This window comes from Prionailurus bengalensis, chromosome B1 (assembly GCF_016509475.1).
Source record: "Prionailurus bengalensis isolate Pbe53 chromosome B1, Fcat_Pben_1.1_paternal_pri, whole genome shotgun sequence".
Taxonomy (NCBI): domain Eukaryota; kingdom Metazoa; phylum Chordata; class Mammalia; order Carnivora; family Felidae; genus Prionailurus; species Prionailurus bengalensis.
The window spans coordinates 54,829,866-54,842,885 of record NC_057344.1 but is presented as its reverse complement, the minus strand read 5'-3'; positions in this window follow the sequence as shown (position 1 = coordinate 54,842,885).

Genomic DNA, 13,020 nt, shown 5'->3' with positions numbered 1-13,020 from the left:
ACAGGAAACATTTTAAAGTAAAAATAAGAATCTGAGATTAAGGGGAAGATTATCCTATGGTCATAACTTGTTATTTATTATTTTTTTAATAATAGTGGAATTAGCAACCACTAAGAAACTAACTACCTTTTCCCCATGACATAAAATAGTTTAGCTTCTTAGGTAACACATTGTCTGGAATCTTTATTTCTTTATCCAGAAGACATTTTTTACGTAGCTTTTAAGTTTTTTTTGTAAGTATTTTAAAAAAATGTTTTATTTTTGAGAAAGAGAATGTGAGCAGGGGAGGGGCAGAGAGAGAGGGGGACAGAGGGTCTGAAGTGGGTCCCGTGCTGATAGCAGAGAGCCCGATGCGGGGCTCAAACTCACAAACCTTGAGATCCTGAGCTGATCCAAAGCCGGATGCTCAACCAATTGAGCCACCCAGGTGCCCCACTGTTTTTACGCTTCTGAAACTCATTGGGTTGGTTTATCTAGAAAAAGAAGCAAGTTTATCTTCATATTTAAACCAAAGTCTGTTCTCACAACAAAGAATGCTGCTTGAAACTTATAATTGAGTTTTTCCATCCTCTTCTCATCAACTGTTCAGAACCATTTAGTGGAACAAGAATCCACTTGTCGTATATTTAAACTTACTGACACACCCTGAGGGTTCAAGAATATCCAGTTTTCCTTTCTAATCTTTAAAAACTTTTCCTTCAGTTGTGCCAAATCCATTTCTCCAACATTTTCTTTCCTAGATCGTACTTCGGTGCCTTAGGAAGCTATACTGTTTCATAACCTTAAAATCGCAGCTCTGACCAATATTTGGGTTTTTACAGCTGCAAAAGGGCAGCACAGATTTAACCTTGTCTTAGTAAGTGTTGAGGTACAAAATGTGCTTCAGGAAATCTCTTTCTCTCTCTCTCTCTCTCTCTCTCTCTCTCTCTGACACACACACACACACACACACACACACACCTACTTTCTGGGCATGAAATAAAGAACTGGCCTTTTTTATAGGCCTGTTTTCCTTGGATTGGGAAGGAAAACAAAGAATTTTGAGAGTCAAGTGCTGCTATTTTTTGGAAAAGAAAGATCTGCAATTCGTAGTTAAAGCTTTATTTAGTGCATAAATTATTATATATTTTATCATTCAGAAAATTGGACTAATCTAAGGCAAAATAATTTTCATTATTTCTCTGACTTTTCTCTTAGTAACTTCTTTCCCTATCCATATTTGTCAGACAGGGGCTCCGGGGTGGCTCAGTCGGTTAAGCATCTGACTTCAGCTCAGGTCATGATCTTGCGGTTTGTGAGTTCAAGCCCCGTGTTGGTCTCTGTGCTGACAGCTCAGAGCCTGGAGCCTGCTTCTGATTCTGTGTCTCCCTCTCTCCACCCCTCCCCTGCTTACACTCTGTCTCTCTCTCTCTGTCTCTCAAAAATAAATAAACATTAAAAGAATATTTGTCAGACAGAAGGGGAAGTCATGCATCAGGCTTTCCCCAGGTGTCACATTTAGGAATTTTGTCCCTACCATCTCATTACCTTACTTAACAAAATATCACTTGCTCAAAGTTTTATTAGCTGTCCCTCCATTTATCCATCCACCCACCTACCCATCCATGCATTTATTATTCACGATCTGGTCAACTCTTTAAATGTCTTAGTGACTTTGTTATTCCTCTGAGAGAGAGAGAGAGAGAGAGAGAGAGAGAGAGAAGCATAGATTTGTAATTGGTCTCTGCAAGGATTCTTTTTTACTGTGTTTTATTGCACAGTTACCTTGTTCACTTCCCAGTATTTCTTTGACTAAAGACACAACCAATTGTCAAATTTTAGAGCCATTGCAAAGTATGAGAGATAGCAAGTACAATAGATATTATTTTTATTTTTAAAATAATTTTTACAAGTTGGAATTAATAGGTTAATACATATAAGGTCACATTTAATACGAGTCTACATGAAAAAATGTAGCTATATATTTATACAGGTACAATTTGGGGCAGCATGACTAAACAGCAGAACCTAAAAAGGAGATTCCAAAATTTTTGTTGACATGTATTTCATTCTGCAAAGAGGCTTTAAAATTATGTCTTTTCATTCTGCATTACTAGATGAATACAGAAATATGACGAAACAGTCTCTTCGAATCTGGGCTAAAATATAGCTTTGCTATTTAGTAATATACTATTGGGCAAGTTGCCCCTTTTCATCATCTCGAAAATGTGAGACTAACGAAAGCTAATTACTTCTCAGTTTCCTTGTGAGGATTAAATGAGAAATCTATGTGAAATGCCTATTGTCATTCCTGGCACATAATAAGACCTCAATAAATGGTAACAATGTCTCCTGTTAATGTTTTCAGATGACAAAAATAACATCAAAGCAAATTACAAGAAGAGTGACCCTAATACATATTAGAATAAAAAAAATGAATTTAAGACATAAATACAAGAAAAAGGGCACCTGGCTGGCTCAGTCGGTAAGTGTCCGACTTCAGCTCAGATCATGATCTCTCAGTTCGGGAGTTCGGGCCCCATGTCCGGCTCTGTGCTGACAGCTCAGAGCCTGGAGCCTGCTTTGGATTCTGTGTCTTCATCTTTCTCTGCCTCTCCCTCACTTGTGCTCTGTCTCTCTGTCTCTCTCAAAATTAAAGATTAAAAAAATTTAAAAAAAGAAAGAAACACAGGAAAGAAGTTTCTAAAACTATGAACTGATAGTAAGTAGTTATCTATTTTCTTTTTTTTTATTTAAAAAATTTTTTTTCAACGTTTATTTATATTTTTGGGACAGAGAGAGACAGAACATGAACGGGTGAGGGGCAGAGAGAGAGGGAGACACAGAATCGGAAACAGGCTCCAGGCTCTGAGCCATCAGCTCAGAGCCCAACGCGGGGCTCGAACTCACGGACCGCGAGATCGTGACCTGGCTGAAGTCGGACGCTTAACCGACTGCGCCACCCAGGCGCCCCAGTAGTTATCTATTTTCTATTAACCGGAGTGTAGAAGACAAAATTTGGTAACTAGTTATCCTGTAATAAGTGATAATTGGACTTAATAAACTCTCTGTTCCTTTTCAGCTATGAATTCCTATGGATTTCTCAGAAGTAGGATATTTAGAACCAAAAAGAATTATGCTTTGTGCACAATAATAATAATAAACTTCCTGGATGATATTATCTGTTACAGTTACCACTTAAGATTTCTTCTGCTCAATTTGACTTAGGCATTTTCATAACACATGACTTCAACAAAGTCTTACTTACTTGGGTATGAATTTTTTTGTTGTTGTTCTTTATGATGATATTCAGCAAATATTTAGGAAGCTTCAAAATAGGATTTTTTTTTGCTGAGGAATATCTAAATTTGGAAAAGTTGCCCCCTTTGGATTTCTAAAAACACATCAAAGTCAACTTTGTTGATTGTTGGCATGAACTATTAACACAGTTAGAGACTTACAGATCATGGCAGTGAAAGCAAATGCAAATTTTTAGTATTTTTTCTTTCCTTTGATATTTTCTGATGATATAAACAAAAATAGTTGTTGATTATTACAAAGAAAAGTATAATAAAATTTATGGCAATAATGATTGGTGTTTGCTTTGTCATCTTATACTTGGTTAGGTTATTGGATTTAAGGATAAATTTTTAAATAAAAAGTGTTACCTCTGTAATAGGCAATTAATCAAAAATAATTTGTGTGTGTATATCACAGACTGTCCATTTACTCATAAGAACAGAAACACTGTGAGGACTTGTTGATCGTGGACCATCTTTTCATGTGTGATCACAGAAACTCTGTACTGTGGGTAGGTGATATAAGCTTTAGAAAGCTACCCTTTCTGGTATACCTTTAGGTGATTTAAAGTATCTGCTACTCCTGCTTTGGTTTCTTTCAAAATTTATTTTGCAACTTTTCAGGAAATATTTTTGTGGTAGAAAATTCAATGAAATTGACGGGGCGCCTGGGTGGCTCAGTCGGTTAAGCGTCCCACTTTGGCTCAGGTCACGATCTCCCGTCTGTGAGTTCGAACCCCCCGTCGGGCTCTGGGCTGATGGCTCAGAGCCTGGAGCCTGTTTCCGATTCTGTGTCTCCCTCTGTCTCTGCCCCTCCCCGGTTCATGCTCTGTCTCTTTCTGTCTCAAAAATAAATAAACGTTAAAAGAAAAAATAAAAAAATAAAAAATAAAAAAAAATAAATAAACGTTAAAAAAATAAAAAAAAATTTAAAAAAAGAAAATTCAATGAAATTGACAAAGGTAGGAATGAAATGTACTTAATTACTTTAATCACCAAATAAGGAACTGCAGTGCAGGCCAAATTTGAAGTCTTTTGAAAGAAAACACTAACATTATAAACAAAGTACAAAGTAAAATGTTACTCTTGTTTCTACTGGAGGAATACGGGAGACATGTGTCTTCAACCCCAACCTAAAGGAAACAAGAGAGTCTAGCCTATGAACAGATAAGACTTTCTCCTATGCTCACTGAGAAATGCTCACTAGAAACATTTTGGTTATATCCCACGCACTGTCTTGGAACGCAAACAAACGAGCACAATAGAATAAACCATTTGAATTTTGTGATTAGATAGAGACTTTTTCTAATGATTATGATAACTGGTGGATAGTCTTCACAATATGTTTCCTTCCATCACCCTCATCTCTGGAGATCTTTTTAATTTATAGTGGAACCTAATGAATTTACAGATACACTGCAACTAGAAACTTTCATTCACACTCATATCACGTTCACCAAGAAAACATAAGAAACTAAAACTTTTCCTGCTTCTAACTCATTACATTTAAAATGCACCTTGGTCTTTGGTGCAAAGGGAGTGTTAATTTTTCACATGTGTGCATTCTATAAGCATGTTTGATACATATTTGATATTTTATTGCCGCCTTTATATAAACATAAGATTAAATTACCCATATATTATACTGTGTTATATTTACTCACCTTGAACTCTTCCTCCTCTTCCTTAATCATTCTAAACTTCTCTGGGTACTTATTCCCTAAGTCTATTCACATATTATCATGTCAGATGAAGAATGATGAAAATAAAACCAGCCTCTACATACTAAAACAAATTCCTTTCTCTAGCTTTCTCCTTATTTAGCATCAAACTTAAAAGCAAATGGTACATACTTTTAAGTTTATAAAATTAACTTCTTTTTAAAAGTTGAACATAATGAACAAGTGAAAACCCCACAGTGAATTCCTGACCCAAACACTCTCACTAGAGCAGACCAATTAAACACACATATATAAAAACTTAATTGCATTATGCTCCCCCAGATTTAGCAAGTAAGGTAGAAATGTTCAAGTAAAGCCTTCCAGATACTTTATTTACATCAGCTCAGATGGCTTCTCATTTTGCTTAGAATTCAGGCTATGCGCTATGCACTAGGAATCATAACCTTGTAGGACATTACATTTAAACTAAGCATATCCTGATAAAAGCAATTTCATTCCTAAAAATATACTAAAGAGAAATGACTTAGTATGCCAGCAAAAGACATGGCACTTTTAGCCATAACAGACAACAACTGAAAATAAACCAATGTCCACAGATAGAATGGGTAAGAATTGCAATACATTTGTGAAACAGAATATAAAACATCAATGAAAACAATGAACTGCCGTTACAAACAGCAGCATGAATAAATCTCACCAGACATAATGATGAGGAAAGAAACTAGACACAAAAATGTACATACTGAGGAGAAAAAAATCACAGGTGAAATTAGAAAATAGTTTAAATGAACGAAAACACAACACAACCCGTAAACTTTATGGGATGCAGCTAAAGCAGTGCTTGTAGTGACATTTATAACTGTAAACACTTACATTAAAAAAGAAATATCTCAGATCAATAACCAAACGTTCATCTTAAGAAATTAGAAAAGGAAAAGAAAACCAAACTCACAGCAAGAAGAAGGAAATACTAAAGGTTAGAGCAGAAACAAATTAAATAGAGCTCAAAAACAGTAAAAAAAAATCAATGACACCAAAAGTTGGTTCTTTGAAAAGATAACAAATTTGACTAATCTTTCATTTGTCACCAAATGGAAAACAAAAAAAAAGGGAGAGAGGGGAAAGACGTAAGTAACTAAAATCAAGAATAAAAGAGAGAATATCACCACTGATTTTATAGAAATAAAAAGGATTATAAGGAAATATGAACAATGGTATGCCAACAAATTATAGAATCTATACAGAATGGAACATTTTCCAGAAAGACAAACTACTGAGACTGACTCATTAAGAAATAGAAAAATCTGAATAGATCTACAATATATAAATATTTTAGGGGCACCTGGGTGGCGCAGTCGGTTAAGCGTCCAACTTCAGCCAGGTCACGATCTCGCGGTCTGTGAGTTCGAGCCCCGCGTCAGGCTCTGGGCTGATGGCTCGGAGCCTGGAGCCTGTTTCCGATTCTGTGTCTCCCTCTCTCTCTGCCCCTCCCCCGTTCATGCTCTGTCTCTCTCTGTCCCAAAAATAAATAAACGTTGAAAAAAAAAATTTAAAATATTTTAAACTGGTAGTTTATAAACTACCAAAAAAGGAAAGTTCAAGTCCAGGTGGCTTTACTGGTGAATTCTACCAAATATTTAAGAAGTAATAACAAACCTTCAAAAGCTCTTCCAAAAAATAGAGAGGAATACCCAACCAACTCATTCTCTGATACCAAAATCAGAAAAAATACATCACAATGAAAGAAACTAGAGACCAATACATCTTATGAATATAAAAACAACGGTTCTTAGAAACATATAAAAAGGAATATATAGCACAAGCAAGTGGGATTTATCCCAAGAACATAAGATTGGGTCACCATATGAAATATAATGAATGTAATACATCAAGTTAATAGCATAAAGATCAAAGCTGCATGATAATCTCAGTATGGAAGAAAATCCATTGACAAAATCCAACATCACTTTTTGATAAGAACACTCAAACTAGGAATGGAAGGGAATTACCTCAACCTGATAAAGGCTATCTGTAAAAATCCCACAGCTAACACTATGTTAAGTGGCTAAAGACTGGCTGTTTTCCTCCTAAAATCAGGATCCAGACAAGAATGATTGCTTTTATCACTTTATTTAACATTGTATTAAAAGGTCTATTGAGAATATTAGGCAAGAAGAATAAATAAAAGGCATTCAAATACAAAGAAAATATAAAACTATTTCTTTTTGTAGATGATGTGATCTTCCATTCAGAAAATCTTAAGGAATCCACTGGAAAACCTTTTGTACTAATAGGCCAGATTAAGAAAGCTAAAAGATACGAGATTAATATAAAAAACCAACTGCATTTCTATGTAACAGCAATAAACAATCCAAAAATAAAATTGAGAAATCCATTCCATTTACGAGAGCATCGAAAAGAATAACATTTTAAGAATAGTGTTAACAGGGGCGCCTGGGTGGCGCAGTCGGTTAAGCGTCCAACTTCAGCCAGGTCACGATCTCACGTCCGTGAGTTCGAGCCCCGCGTCAGGCTCTGGGCTGATGGCTTAGAGCCTGGAGCCTGTTTCCGATTCTGTGTCTCCCTCTCTCTCTGCCCCTCCCCCGTTCATGCTCTGTCTCTCTCTGTCCCAAAAATAAATAAACGTTGAAAAAAAAATTAAAAAAAAAAGAATAGTGTTAACAAAAGAAATAAGACTTGTACACTGAAACATAAAGCATCTTTGAAAAGAAATTTAAAAATAAATAGAAAGCATTCATGTCCATGGACCAAAGCATAACATTGTTGAGATGGCAGTACTCTCCAAATTCATCTACACATTTATTGCAACCTCTATCAAATTGCCAGCTGCCTCTTCCTCCTCCTTCTTCTCCTTCTGTTTGCAGAAATTGACAGGTTGATTTCATATGGAAACGCAAGGAGTCCAAAATTGGTAAAAATCTATTCTGATAAAGAGGAAAAAAGTTAGAGGACTTACACTTACTACAAAGTTACAGTAAGCAAGGGAAGCAAAGGATTATGATGCTGACATAAGGATTAACATACAGATCATTAAAATAGTGTTGAGAGTGTAGAAGCTTACTCTTATATTTATGGTTAAATGATTTTCATTCAATGAGTGAGGTAAGACAATTAAGGGAAGCGTTGAATAATCTTTTTAACAAATGGTTCTAGGACAGCTGGATATGTAAATGCAACAGAAGGAAATTGGACATTCACTTTACACTATGTACAAGAAGTAACTCAAGATGAACCAGAGACTAACATGTAAGAGCTAAAACAATAAAATTCTTAGGAGAAAACATAGGAGTAATTCTTCATGGCCCTGGATCAGGAAAATAAAAATAGACAACGTATTTGAAAAAAGTATATTTCCAAGAAAGATACATGAATGGCTAATAAGTATAAGATAAAGTGTTCAACATTATGAGTTATTAAGAAAATGAAAATCAGGGATGCCTGGGTGGTTCAGTCAGTTAAGCGTCTGACTTCGGCTCAGGTCATGATCTCAGAGTCGGTGAGTTTGAGTCCTGCGTCAGAATCTGTGCTGACAGCTCAGAGCCTGGAGCCTGCTTCAGATTCTGTCTCTCCCTCTCTGCCCCTCCCCCACTAGTGCTCTCTGTCTTTCTCTCTCTCTCTCTTTCAAATAAACACTAAAAAAAAATAAGAAAAAAAGAAAATGAAAATCAAAACTATAAACTTCAATCAAAACCTTACACTCACTAGTTAACTATAATTTTAAAAAGATACGAAAACATGTTAGAGAGGGTGGGAAGAAACAGAAACCCTCAGACATTGCTAATGTGAATTTAAAATGGTGTAGACACATTGTGGTTTTTTTTTTAAAGTTTTTATTTAAATTCCAGTTAGTTAACATACAGCATAATATTAGTTTCAGGTGTAAAATACAGTGATTCAACTTTGGAATAAAGTTTGGCAGTTCTTCAAAAGGTAAACCTAGACTTAGCATATGAGTTGGCAATCCTACTCCTCGATATTCTACCAAAGAGAGAATTAAAAACTTATGCCCACGAATGTTCATAGCAGCATTATTTATAGTAACTACAAAGTGTAAACAACCTGTAAGTCCATCAACTGATGAGTGGATAAACACATGGGGTATATCCATACAATGGAATACTATTTGTCATAAAAAGGAGTAAGGTACTGATACATGCTAAAAGACGGATGAATCTTGAAAACATTATGTAAAGTCAAAGAGATTAGACATGAACTACTACTTATTGTATGATACCATTCACATGGAATGTCCAGAGTAGGCAAATTAACAGGGCTTTTTTGGGGGTGATAAGATGCTCTGGAATTTGATAGTGGTGTTGGGTGTAGAAATTTGAATATATTAAAAAACATTGAATTGTGGTTATATTTTAAAAATAAACTAATATTAAGACTGTATACTATATGATTCATTTATATTAAGTACAATAAATGAAAACTAATAAACAAACTAATCAACAAAATAAACAAATAATAATCAGTAGTAAATAAACAAAACTAATCAGTGGTGATAAGAATCAGAATAGTTTTTTTATGGGGTTATTGACCTTGAGAGGTATGAAAACTGTCAAGAGTGGGAAAGATATGTATCTTTATATATCACTATTTATATCTGAGATGTATATATAAAAGTCTTAATATGTATATAAAAATTATTGCATTGTACACTTAAGATTTGTGTGCTTTAGTATATATATGTTATAACAAGAAAGTTTGAAAAATGATTCAAATGTTTCATGGTGACAAATATAAATATTATACTTATTATAATGGCCAAATTTTTAGGTCTCAGAAAAAGTAAAGGTCCAAATGGATACAAAAGTAAAACTTTATTATGTGATTCATCATTTATTTTGCAGACAGAACATTTTGTCTCTGGCACATAGTGAATATTTAATTCAAAACAATCCCTGGGGCACTTGGGTGGTTCAAGTGCCTGAGTCTTGATCTGAGCTCAGGTCTTGAGCTCAGGATCATGAGTTCAAGCCCCACGTTGGGCTTTGTGCTGGGCACAGGGCCTACTTAAGAAAAAAAAAAGATAATCTCCTCTTCTTTGCTGCTTTTATTTTTCTTTATTTTTATACTGGAGAATAATTCAATACTGAAAGCCTGTTCTCATCATAAATAAATAATTCCCCTTTCCCCCTCAGGATGCTTGTTACAATGACGACAACAATTATAAAAAAAGCCATCTAATCAATAATATCATTTCCTGATATTTGTGGAAAGTGAATAGAAAAGATACAAGTATTTGTATCAGTACAGAAAACAATCTCATCAATAGTGAAATGTGTTGGTCTTTGCATATTTAAAAACATCTAGAAGGTATAAACTGTTTCTGCTTATTGTAAGAACTACTTATTAAATATTATATTTATAAAAAACAATAGGCTTGCCAATCACTATAAATATAAGTAATCTGTTTAGGATTTAAAAAGTCTTTAATTGTTTATAAAGGCAAAGATTCTATGGTTAATTAGATTTGAATTATTGTTAAGCACTCTTGTAAATTAATATTTGGCTTCAGTTTATCAGTGATTCAACTGAGACTATTAGTATTGGTTAATTTGGATTAAAATGTGGCAGGAAACCTCATGTTCTTAATAACCAGAAAATTAAAGAAGAGTTCTTCTTTTTTTAATTAAAAAAAATTTTTTTTTGGATTGGCTTAAAATATCATTATATACCTGTGTTTTGTTTAAGAATGATTTCAATAGTAGAGCTAAAACATATAAAATTTCTATTTAATCTTGATAATTTTTAAAATCACAGAATCTTGGAAATGGCATTTCTTGGTAACTTATTTGTAAATAGCAAATGTAATTATTCTACTCAAAAAAATTGAAACATACTATGTTACATATGCTGACATAGAATATGAATTTGATTCATACTTTTATTTAAATGTGTCAAACTTTAGTTTCTAATATTAAAAAAAAATTGCCAGTCAAGCCTTTAAATAACAAGACTTTGTAGAGCATTTAAACTTACAGAATTGACGAACCAAACATAGAATTGACTTATTGGACTTTTTTGACTAGGATTGTAACATTATGGTTTAAAACAGCAGACATCCAAAATGAAAAATCTTTTCAAGTTTCACTTTGAAGAATTTTGGATTTTATATGCATGTTGCCTTTTCATTGCTCACATACATAAATATTAGGAGAAAATGCTGCTGGGTATATATGTGCGTATGTATATAATGATGTCATTATAGCCTGTATAGAGTACTTTTAAAATATATATACAAGAATAGTCAAATAGGTGGAGTTTGAGCTAATCATATAAATACAGAAAACTATAAGCTTCTTTGCCTTTCTGAGGCAATGTCTACATGGAGCCTATAAAGTAAACATTTGAGAGTCAACTTTTTTCTCTTTTTTTCTGCTTTCCTTCTTTCTTCTCTCCTTCCTTTTTTTTTTCTTTTTTCTTTTCTTTTCTTTTTTTTTCTTTCTTCCCCACTTGTTCTACCCCTACCACAACTGCATCTTGTAACTGTTGATGTAACTGGCCATGTACTACATCTAATTTATAAAGTTAAAAAACCCCAAATACATGTTTAATTATTTTCAATTTAATTTTCTTCTATAGATGGAAACAAAGATATTTTGCCATGTATAAAGCAGGAATCAAACTTACAAATATACCTCCATCACCGGCTATCTTTTTTTTTTTTTGTATTCCATTGGCCATTAGAAAAATAGTGAACACGAGCCAAAGTCTTTGATATCCATGTGTGAAGTATGTAATCTCAAACTGTTGGCTCTCAACAATGTACAAAAATATTCTGGACTGGGGTCTTGTTTTCAGAATGAAAATAGAAAGTTAAAAATATCAGGCAGTTAAATTTAGATAATGTTATATGTAGGCCACTGGACTCAATTCTTCAGAACAACAAAAAAAGGGGTCCATTTTGACCACTGTACCATCATCTGATTGTCACTTCCCACACTGCTCACAAGAAGGAGGGCATGTGGATTTTAACAAATTTCTACCTTCCTCAGGAATCATTCAGACTTTTAATTTGAATAACATTTAAAAGCCACGGTTTTATTTAGTTATTTAAGGACAGGTCTCAGTCAAGATTTAGTAATACTACGAAGAATGATTTACTGATATTTTTAGATGAAATTTAATTGAAATCAAAATAATCTAGGTTAAAAGCAGGGAGCTTTTCCTGCATGAGGCAAGGTCACTGGAAATAACAAGACCTTGTAGGTCTTATTAAGCCCATATTAAGCCGTTGTAAAGTTTTTTCTTGGCTTCAAATGTGAAATGCTATGTGGTCTACAAAAAAGTAGCAAGGGCTTCCTTAAGTTTCCTGCTTATTACGTGATCATACTCATAGCTACAATGTTCAAAGCGATATTCTGAGTACCAAGTAATAAAACTAGTTTTGTGAAAGTTTTTCTTTTTAAATTCTGACACCAGAATCCAAAAGAAAAGCTTTTGGATATTAGTTTTTCCTCTTTCACAAAACAATGTATTTATGCCGGAATATTTTTCTTATTTCTGCAATTTCAGGGAAATGACAAGGAGAGGTTTCAGAAGTTCTGAGGATATATTTTGATATTTTAATAGGCCTCTTGCCAAATATGATTAGACACTCAATAAATAATTGAGTTGAATTGTTTGGGTATTTTCATTGGGGAGAACATAATTTTGATTTCTTTTTGTTTTTTCTTTAAAAAAATCCCTGGAAAGTCTTCATTAAGTAGAAAACAAAACAAACCGTAAGACCCAGAAGGAATAAATAACAAAATCGACTTTGGGGCTATGGAGTCTGACTTAGCAGCTTGTGCTCTATCCTTTATAACAAAACTTCTCCACTAATGTGAAGCAGCTGGGGCAATTTCACAAAATGGCCTAAACTGTTGAAAAGCCATTAAGAGTCTGATGTATGTAGAATAAAAAGGTTCATTCAGCTTTTTAAAAGGTTTCCCAATATGGAGTGTTATTTTATTTTATAACCACGTCTTAGTCATATTAAGTTTAAATACCACAGAAAATTTTAATGACCATGTGGCTGGCTTTTTTGG